We start from the raw sequence: 11346 nt of genomic DNA, 5'->3' as shown, positions 1-11346 counted from the left end.
CTACAGCAATATTTTTATTTTATTTTTTTTCAGATCTCTGATGGTTTGTTTCCATGTTAGATTGGTCTTGTTCAGTCTCTTGCATGAAATGTTGCTCCGGATTTTCGTCCCCAGCTGGTCGGCATTCACTGGCTTGATCGACAGACGTACATTTTGCTGCATCCATCTGAACAATAAGAGAGTCCTTTGCACTGACGCCATCTATGAGGTGCAGTATTTTTTTTTTTTTTTTTTTTACAAGATTTAGAGGGTACTGAGAGGGTAAGAGCTCAGAAAACCATAAGTGTGATTACAGTTAATAAAATTCCAATGATATTTATCATGGGTTAAACAGCGAAATATAGCAACAGATTGAAAGCACTTAGCTGATCTGGCAGCGAGATGTAATATAATGACAAGGTACTGTATAGCAATGAATTGAAAACACTTAGCTCTGATCAGCAGCTGGTTGCCATGGAGCCGGCGCTGGAGCGAATGACATCACCGAGAGAGCCCTTGATGTCAGCGAATATCTCTGCATGTAGGCTCACAGGCTGGCCGGAGGCATCATCAGAGTCGAGCGGGTCATCATACAGCGCTTGGAGGTGAAGGACTGGGCTGGAGCCTGCGAGGCAGACTCTGCAGCGCTGGGGCGCCAAGACAAGCAGTCCGGGCTGCTGGAGTAGATCAGCCCGGCTGAGAGAGCTTTGCATAGAATGGCGCTTCCCATAGCATCAGGAACATTGCGCTCCTGTCAGACTAGGATTGCCATGTCCTTGTTGAACAGGGCTTTTAAGAGCTTGCTTGTAGGCCAATTCTTGTAATACTTTTTGTGCCCAAGCTTTTACTTAACTGCAATGATATTTCAAAGGAATGCGAAGGGCTGTCTTCCAAGTCAGATGGAAGAAAAGCCTTGATCGGTGACTCCATATCCGAGCAAACAAGCAAGAGGGGTAATCCGAAAGAATGGTCTGAAGTCAGTAAGAACGGGAGATCCAAAGAGCGAGAATCGTCAGCCAGAACCAATAAAGCGAAACGGTCAAACCAGGTACGTAGTAATAATAGTAAGGAATCGGCAGCAAAACAAACAAAGCTCAAAAGAGAGAGATTGCTAGAAATCTGAATAAATTGGTTAACCAATCAGGAGACAACACATCACGAAATTGTAGAGACAGGATAGATTGGTTAACCAATCAGAAGACAACACATCTCAGAACTGATTGATGTGCTGGTAGAGATCGAGTTACAGATAGAGAAAAGAAGGAGGAGATAAGTCTCACCTTCTCTCCTTGAAATTCAACCTAAAGGTCAACACTTAATTGTTGCACCCCTACCTACAGTCCAGCATTTTCTAGACTTTTCTAGAATTAGGTTCTGCATTATCATACTGAAATTTCCAGCACCTTGTAAACATTACTATCATAGCATCAAATGGTATGAATACTTTTTAATTAACATTTTTGGAGTTTTGCAAAAAAATTGCTGAAATAAATAATTGTAGACATCTGTTTCTTGAAACTTTTTTTCCTCATCCACAAAAGCAAAACTTTTGCAACAAAAGATTTTCCTAAAATTCTTTGTTTTCAAGAAATTTCTAGAAATTATAAATTTCTAGAAATTATAAATTTCCATTGGGGTATGTAGAATGTTGACTGTGTAGAGAGAGAGAGAGAGAGAGAGAGAGAGAGAGACCTACATACATGAACACAGTCCTTTATAATATATTTCTGTACTGAATAAATAATTTTCCAAATACAAGCATATTTAAAAGTAAACTAGTCTTTACTTTAGCCTTACGTATAGCGCAAATACTACTGAATTCAAACTGCAACACTCACCTAACAGCTTGTGTGCTTCTGTTGAAAAATAATCTTTTTCTGTTATTGTTAACAATACAATAGTTTTTAATAGTATGAGGAAGTGCAGAAGGGATACTACATTGTGGTTTGTAAAAAAGCGGATTTGAATCTTCAAATGCATGATTATAAATGAAATTCTTTGAAAAAGTAGCAATGTGAGCTATATTTGAATCATTCAAGAATGTGACTGTATTGCTCAAAGAAATTAAACATTTTCTTACTGAAGTTAACTTTTCACTTAAAGTAATTTTATAACTTTAATAACTTATGTTAATTTATTTTATTCTGTTTTGTTTTAGTATAAAATGAAACATATTTTAAACACTTAGGGTAGATGTACTAAAGTGCAGGGGTGGAAAAAGTATTAAAATGTGTTACTTGAGTAAAAGTACTGTTACTTGGAAATAAATGTAATTAAGTAAAGGTCAAAGTATCCTTCTAGAAAACTACTTGAGTAAAAGTACAAAAGTATCATACCTTAAAAGTACTCAAGTATCAGAAGTAAAACGTAGCCACCCTTAAATTCTACCCGTGGAAATCCACCTGAAAAAAACCCGTCCTGCAGACCTCCAGTATGTATGCAGTATGTATGGAAGAAAATCTCTGTTCTTACTGTACACACACTCTGAACACAGTCTGTCAGTGTCTACTTCCTAGCTGTCCTTACAGTATCTATATAAATTTACAATAGCAAATAATGTAAAATAAACTCAATCAAAAACAGTGTTAATCAACAGCTATAGCAACTACTCTATGGTTTTATTCACAAGTTGTAAAACAAATGAATGCAGACTGACATTCAATAACTTTATTTCAACGGATCACCAGCAACACAGACATGGTACCTGTTCTCTGACAGCGCTTTGAATAAACTTTATGAACACAACAGCACGATTACCAAATACTACAAATACTATTGGAGTCACAAGAAAACTGCAACACTCACTGAACAGCTTGTGTGCTTCTGTTGAAAAATAATATTTTTCTGTTATTACTGTTAACAGTACAATAGTTTTTAATAGTATGAGGAAGTGCAAAAGGGATACTGCATTGTGGTCTGTAAAAGAGCGGATTTGAATCTTCAAATGCATGATTATAAATGAAATTCTTTGAAAAAGTAGCAATGTGAGCTATATTTGAATCATTCAAGAATGTGTCTGTATTGCGCAAAGAAATTAAACGTTTTCTTACTGAAGTTAACTTTTCACTTAAAGTAATTTTATAACTTTAATAACTTATGTTAATTTATCTAGTTAATTTATGTGGCCTTAAAATGAAAGGCAGGTTAATTCCACCAGATTCTATAGTAGGGCCTCAACCTTCACCCCCCAAAAATGCAGACGGAACATAATGGATTGTACAGATGACATTTACATTTAACAAAAACAATGTTATTTTGATTCTTGCACCCTTACATGTATAGATGTTATCCTTCAGGCACTCTCTGCTGCAGCAAACCACAACTCAACTGCCACTATTTTATTTGAAAAAATGTTGCACAACTCTCTTTAGAGATCTTGCAAAGATGACGCAATTAATATATAAATTAGTATATTGCGTCTCTCTTCATTAACATATTTTTTCTTAGTACATACGACAAAATGTGCACTTTGCGAATTGCCATAACGAAAAAGCAAATTGCGGTATGTTTGCACTGCGACTGGCTTAGTACATCTACCCCTTAGCGTATCAACTGAATTGATGGCTTATTGACTAAACATATTAAAGTCAGTCTTCGTTTGTCTTATTCTGTTCAGTCAGTTAGTGCAATTGGTAAAGGTTGATTTTCATGCATGTGATGACTTAAAGTTGTTAGGGTAACAGCATTCTTGTTTTGCTTTGTTTTTTTATGTTTTTGAGGTTTTTACTGTCAAGAAGGAACTTTAATGGGATTAATCCAAATATAAGCATTTACAGCACATGGTTTTGTTGTTAACTACCGGTCTAAAATGATTAGAAGCATATGCAGTTTTTGACATACTTGTTCCAGCCGCATCACCAATCTAGTACCACAAAAAAAGCAGCCAAATTGCAAGACAGGAAATACCTGACAGAGATATAAAGACAAAAACAATAGTGCAATAAACAAACTGCACTTCCTGCTGTGTACTGTGTATAAAATAATTGTCCTGCAGTAAATTACAATAAAATAGTTCCATCGACGTGTTCATAGATATCGTACATTATTACATGCGCACAGATGGAATTATTTTCTTAGCTAAAACTACAAGAAACTACAGAATACAAATGCCCTGGTAATGCCTTTATTAGTGTTATGATCTGCTTTTGGGTTAGTGGCAGTGGTGACTACATCTCCCAGAATACCATGTCTTCATTTATTGTATAATTCCATCAACTATATCTGATGCTGTTTTTTTATTTTCCTCCTCTATGAATCCCCATCAGATCCCTAAGATTGTCATAATATATACACATGGACTTGTGAGCTATGTATTTCAGTAATCACTTTGTTACATAGTAATAGTGATATAGTGAAATTACATAGTAGAGATGCAGAGAGAATATTGTAAGTATGCATTTTTGCAAGTTTAATACATATATAATGAAATCCCATATGTAAAACCCATACTATATATTTGTAATATATGGAAATGTATGTGACAATGGTTAATATATTTTATAATATATTATCATATATTATTTATGTCTGTGCATTGTTCACATAAAAGTACCATGTATGATCAAATGTATATGTAATATTTAATACAAACTATATGGACAGATGAAAGATGCATTCTTTTAATATTGCTTATAAATGCGTAAGGTATTAAATATAAAGCTATATTGTATTATATCTGTTTCAGATATAATACAGTACAAAAGTTGCAGTAGTCAAGCTTATTTTTGTTTATTAATAATAATAATAATAATAATAATAATAATAATAATAATAATAATAATAATAATAATAACAACGCCCCTCCCACTCCTGTTAGTGTATGGAGTAAACAACACCTAACTCACTGTAAGTGGCGAGGCCTGGGTTCCCAATACTTATTTAAATTATAATTTGTCTGTTAGAAATATATGTGTACTGTTTCTTTAATGCGGTGCCTCCACCTATGTAAGGAAATCTAAATTAAATATTAACCCCAGTATCCACTCACACAACACACACCAATAGAAATAAGTAAACAATTTACTCAAATAAATGGGCAATAATAAGGTATTTTCAATAATAACATAAACACACACTAAACAAAGGCTAGGTATTAAAATAAATATAAGCAAAATAATATACAATCAATATTACAAATAATATATTTACTCAAATAATATGCGTTGCTATGCAAAATAATTAAACTCTTGCACTACAGACAGTGGGTCTCCACACACACGCTCACACGTGTACTCACGTGTACTGAACACGTGCATCAATATAAAAGAAATAACACGTTGCAGGCCTGAACCCGCCCTCGGGTACGTAATAGCAATAAAAAAAAAATAAAAAAAATGCCTCTTCACTTATTTATGTCAAATAAGCAACAAAATTATACTTTCAAAAAACGTTTTATTGAATGCAAGCAGTACTCACGATCAGCAACACAGTTCCGTTTCTTGCTTCCAAGGTAAGTTCGTAGGACACAATAAACACAACGGCAGCTGAAAAATCTTCTTTTCCAACGTGGCCAGAGGTACTTGGGGCTTTCTCCTGGTCACCCCGAGTGCTATCTGGGTCTCAACAGCAGTTCCAGACGCCAGCAGAAAAGTAAATTAATAATAAACAACAAAGACTATACCCTAAAATGGTGACTGTTTACAGCAAACATTTGGTTTACTGAAATATATTAGCCTCTTATACAATGCTAATAAAGTACAAAATATATTGTTTAGATAATATTTATTTTACTAACACTTTTCTTTCACTCCCTCACGTTGCGTATGTTCCTTCACACTCTCGAACCTCCTTTTTCTCTTGCACGTTGCGTCTGTCTCTTCACACACTCAATTCAATTCAAATTGGCTTTATTGGCATGACAATAAAAAGAATTGTGTTGCCAAAGCACATACATGGCATAACCAACTCAAATATACAGACAAAGAATTTTTCTTAATACTAACAGTATCCCTTCTCCCTCTATATTAATACAGTAAACAGAATCCCTCCCTTCCTCAAACAGTACCCCCTTCCCCCCTCTATATTAAACAGAATCCCCCTCCTCCAATCAAAACGCTATGTCCCACCCCAAAATTCCACTACCTGTTGGCTCATTGGTTAGCAGGGGAAATCTGTCCAATTGACTTGTGATTCTGGTGCATTCTCTAACTATGTTACAAGAAATAAAACATTTTTATTTAAAGGAATAGCGCAAATTTGCAGCAGGGCTACATAATAATAATAATAATAATAATAATAATGATAATAATAATAGAGCGCTTTTCTCAGACCCAAAGCACTGTACAAGAACAACAATACAAACATACAATATACAAAGGTACATATAAAATATCAGTTCAATAAAACAAATCAAAAGTTAAATCAGCAAAAGCTATCTTAAAAAGGTGTGTCTTTAAGCGAGATTTACAAATATCCACAGACTCAGAATCTCAAATAGATCTGGGCAGCATGTTCCATAGTCGTGGGGCAACACTACAAAAAGCTTGGTCTCCCATAGTACGGAGCCTAGTCCTAGGTTGAATAAGTCATCTGGCATTCATGGATCTTAAATTGCACGTTGGAATTTACTTTTGCAATAGATCTCTCAAATAAACGGGGACAGCACCATTTAAGGCCTTATAAGTAAGGAGCAGAATTTTGTAGTCAACCCGATACCTCACAGGGAGCCAGTGCAGTTTATACAGTACAGGTGTTATGTGCTCACAAGAAGAGGTGTGAGTAAAAATTCGGGCTGCAGAATTCTGCACATACTGAAGCCTATTGAGTAGTTTAACAGTAACCCCAGTCAAAAGAGTATTGCAGTAGTCCAATCTTGAGGAGATGACGGCATGAATTAATTTCTCAGCAGGAGATGAGGACAAAAATGATCTGAACCGGGCAATGTCACACAGATGAAAGAGTGACACTTTAGTTATATTTCTAACATAAGCTTCAAACGATAAGGTGGAATCAAAAATAATACCCAAGTTTCACACTGGAGGTGAAGCTGTAATGTCTGTGCCTTCCACAGCCAAACTAAAATCAGTGACCTTGTGCAGCAGTTGTTGGGAGCCAATTAGCATAACCTCAGTCTTGTCACAATTTAACTTTAAGAAATTAAGCTGCATCCATTGCTTGATATAAGACAGACAGCTGAGTAGAGGAGTGTTTGCCACATCCGTGTTGGGTTTAGTGTGTAGGCAGATCTGGGTGTCGTCAGCATAAAAATGAAAGCCAAGACCGTGACGTCAAACAATCTGGCCAAGTGGAAGCATGTATATACTAAATAATAATGGTCCCAGAACAGAGTCCTGGGGGACACCTTGTGTAACTGGGGCAGTATCAGGTTTATAGTTGCCTTGGATAACAAACTGCTTCCTATTAGACAAATATGACCTGAACCAACAAAGAGCTGTGCCAGTGATACCCAAAACATTTTAAATGCGCTCCAGCAAAATATCATGAGTAACAGTATCAAAAGCTGCACTTAAATCCAGCAGAAGAAGAATAATGAGAGGTCCTTTAATCAGCAGCCATCAACAAATCATTTGTTACCTTCACAAGGTCTGTTTCAGTACTGTGCTTGCTCTAAACCCAGACTGGAAAGGTTCAAACAGCTCATTAGATGTAATATAGCTCTGTAATTGTGATGTGACCACCTGTTTCAGAATTTTTACCAGAAAAGGCAAGTTGGATATTGGTCTATAATTGTTTATCACCAGGATCCAGCCCAGGCTTCTTTAACACAGGAGTGATAGCAGCAACTTTTAAGGCAGAGGGCACACTTCCGGATGTTAGTGACTCATATGAATCATCCAGGGGAGAAGCAGTAGTTCTTATTTTAGCTGTCGGTTCAGACAGATAAACACTATCAATAGTGAGGAAGTGAGAAAGCCTGGTCGCCATGGAAGCAGTAGAAAACACAACAATAATAGCTAGACTGTCCTCTCTAAGTGCAGCAGTAGTTAAACAGGGGAAAGCTAGAAACTGATTGTTAATGTTACTAATTTTTTTTCCTGAAAGAAGAGTAAGAATTCATTACAACGTTCAGTAGAAGACAGAACAGAGTTTTTTGTTGGATCAAGTAATTTATTCATGGTGGAGAACAAGATTATAGAATTACTTCTGCTACCCTCAATTAGATTGGTATAGTAGATGGATCTAGCAGCCTTGAGAGCATCCCTGTATATCAGTAGATGTTGTTCATATGCCTGTGCATGAACAGTAAGCCCAGTCTTCCTGCTCAACCATTCAAGCCGGCATCCTGCTGGTTTCATGGTGTGAAGTTCTGTAGTATACCAGCGGGATGAATGAGAAAAGGAGACTGTCCTAGTTTTAACAGGAGCTAAACAGTCAAGAATAGACATTAACGTGTCATTGTAATAGTTGACTAAATCAGCAAGTAAATGATGCTGCTCCATGCAAAGAGGCATTTTTGTAAGTTCCTCAGACAGACTAGCTGGGGTAACAGAGTTAAGATTGCGAAATGTTATGATACGTTTGCTATTACGAGGAGGTAATGGAATACCTGTATTTAGTAGTATAGCCTTGTGATCAGAGAGGCCCAGATCAATGCCTTCTAATTCAGAAATCCCCAAAACATATGTGCAAACCAAATCAAGAGTATGGCAATGGCTATGCGTTGAGAAGTTAACGTGCTGTGTGGAAACAAGACTATCAATGGCTGCCAAAAAATCAGCAGCCAGGGTGCAGTCAGGGGAATCAACATACAGATTAAAATCACCCAATAATAAAATACCACTAGCTGTTGGGCAGACTACAGTAAGGAGCTCAGATAGTTCAGATAGGAATGCAGAGTTAGGTTTGGGAGGACGGTAGATAAGAATAACCAGCAAAGGATGTGAGCCTTTTAGTTTAAAAGACAAACATTCAAAAGAAGCAGCATTCAGTACAGGGACCATTTTTAGGTCGTAGTTCAAATGGTGTATAACTGCTAGATCACCACCCCGTCCAACAGAACAAGCCTTTTCACTGGACCACACAGCCTCCTATGTAAAGCAAGCAATTCAAATCCACACCACGTCTCTGTGGTACATATTTGGAGCGCTGCGACCACAAAGTGCTGATATTGTGTTTAGAGATAACATGATAAATAAGTCCACAACCACAGCCTCTGTGTAAATACGGATGCCGGTACAGAATACCCAGACCACCACATTCGTCATACAAACCACTTCTAGGCGTAATAGATGTGTTGAAAACTCAGTAACTTAGAAACAGAGTAAGTGATCATAATTATCAGATATAGACAGCAAATACATATCATTGTACAGACCAGTCACAGAACTCCAGCCAGTTCAGCAATCCGATGCAGTTTTAGGCAGCAAAACACACGCCAGCATCCTCTCACAGTTGTGAGCCTCTAAATGTGTTAAATGTAATTAAAGTTTATTTTATTTATAACAAGGTCATTTCACTGTTTTGGGGGGCAGAAGGAGGGTAGAAGGGCGTCTTGAGGGTAGAAGGGGGTCTTGTTGTGAGCAATCTTTACTGAAGTACTACTGAAGCCTTCTAGTATGTTTTGACCCACCACACTAAAATGTTATTATGTACAAAAATGGTCACGCCAACAATAATTAAATACAACTTTCTTGGTATTTTTTTTTTATATGACCATGTATTTTAAATATATGTTTCATATAACAAAAATTTTGCTGCATTTAAAAAATATTTTGTATGGCCATATGTGTATGTGTATATGCATTATATATATATATATATATATATATATATATATATATATATATATATATATATATATATATATATATATTTAGCTCAAAGAGCCAGCTGCCCAACGTTTCGATATGTTGTACATATCTTTCTCAAGGGAGCCTGTGTTTGAATCAAAACATTGGAGGTATTTATAGGTTTTTGACGGCATGACAACTACTTGTTGTTGTTTACATTCAAATCCATGATTTATTCTTATATGATGTAATGGTGTTCTATATATTGTGACATCATTTTTACTTCTATCTTTGAATCTGTATTAATTCTAATTAACATTACTTTATATAAACTTATATTTTTATTATATCACGTAATGCTGGCTCTGAGGACCAGTCTTGATTTGGCCTCCCCAGCGCATCAGCATGCACAACTTTTGAATGAATTTTGTTTATTTATTTAAATGTTATATATTTATTGAGGTTAATTAGCTTTTCTGTTGAGTCCTGCTGGTATAATCGTGTTCAGGCTATTTATCCATTTACTTTCTTTTATTCTTCTATATGTTGCATTATCTAATTTTAGTTGTTCTAATACTACAAACTTTACATCATTTGTCATGTCCTTGACTGGTGAAGTGCTGTACTATTGGTTCATTCATTTTTTATTTCTAATTAATGAAAGGTGGTTCTGAATTCTTTTCTATAAAGTAGTTCCAGTCTCTCCAACATATTTGATTTCATCACATTTTTCACAGGCTATTCCATAAACAACATTGCTATTTTTACAGTAGGTATTAGTTTTTAGTGAATATGTGGTGTTCTTATGTTTAATTATATTTTTACTTTTGTCCATGTATTTACATACTTTACATCTACTGGTGCACATGTTCGTAGAACCTATTTTGTCAATTATTCTTTTTTGTTTACTGTGAACTAAAATATCACCTAAATTAACTTCCCTTTTGAATGCCACAACTGGGGCCTTAAGAAATACTTTTTTTTAATTTTTCTGAATTATGTAGAATCCGCAAGTGTTTCCAAACTATGTTAGAAATATTGGGCAAAAGTTTAGAGTAAGTCATTACTAATGGGACTCTTTTGACCTTTTTATCTCTATTTTTATAATCTAGTAGTTTCATAAAAACGGCAAGTGCTCAGTGTTTGGTATTTGAGTTGAGTTAAAATTGCTAAAATTAGTTGATTACGAATCTGTATAAATAGCCATTTGAAAAGACATGATTTTAATTAATGCAAGAACAGCGAAAGAGAAGTTGCCCAGCGAATGAGATGTTCTGCTTCAACAATCAGCAGACTAGTCCAGAGAAACCAGGAAACCAGCTCTGTGAGGGACAGGCCACGTCCTGGAAGGCAGAAGGTCACCACACTGGTCCAGGACCGTCACATCCATCTGATCCATCTGCGTAATCGTTTTCAGACTGCAGTGGCTACAGCACAAGAAATTCCAGTAAGAAATAACCCGCTCATCAGCAGAATGACTGTAGCTCACCATCTGCATCAAAATTATTTTCATGCTTGGAGGCCGTTCAGGGGTAAAATGTTGACAGCTGAGAGATGAAATCGCCATCTTCTGTGGGCCAGAGAACATCTGAGGTGGCGGCAGAGAGAGTGGTGGAGTGTTTTATTCACCGATGAATGCCGTTTTGCCCTTGACAGACGTGTGTGGAGACGCCGTAGT

General features: G+C 36.1%; 2 protein-coding genes across 7 annotated transcripts in view; both read right to left on the bottom strand.

The window, feature by feature from the left end:
* LOC117394907 (C-C chemokine receptor type 4-like) overlaps positions 1–5527 on the bottom strand; it is a 43739-nt gene extending 38212 nt beyond the window's left edge. The window contains exon 1 of one of the 2 annotated variants that reach the window (XM_033993624.3): positions 5395–5527. The gene's annotated coding sequence lies outside the window, so the exon portion shown is untranslated. The remainder of the gene's footprint in view (positions 1–5394) is intronic. The other variant, XM_033993622.3, reaches the window with a different exon arrangement.
* The window catches only part of LOC131715887 (C-C chemokine receptor type 4-like), an 82586-nt gene extending 77055 nt beyond the window's left edge, over positions 1–5531 (bottom strand). Inside the window, exon 1 of one of the 5 annotated variants that reach the window (XM_059012792.1) lies at positions 5395–5531. The gene's annotated coding sequence lies outside the window, so the exon portion shown is untranslated. Of the gene's footprint in view, positions 1–3819; positions 3828–5394 lie in introns of those variants that run through there. The other 4 variants (XM_059012794.1, XM_059012795.1, XM_059012791.1 and 1 more) reach the window with 4 other exon arrangements.
* Between the last annotated feature and the right edge of the window lie 5815 nt (positions 5532–11346).

Source organism: Acipenser ruthenus, chromosome 3 (assembly GCF_902713425.1).
Source record: "Acipenser ruthenus chromosome 3, fAciRut3.2 maternal haplotype, whole genome shotgun sequence".
Taxonomy (NCBI): domain Eukaryota; kingdom Metazoa; phylum Chordata; class Actinopteri; order Acipenseriformes; family Acipenseridae; genus Acipenser; species Acipenser ruthenus.
Note: the sequence above shows the minus strand (reverse complement) of the source record. Positions and strands in the feature narration are given on the sequence as shown.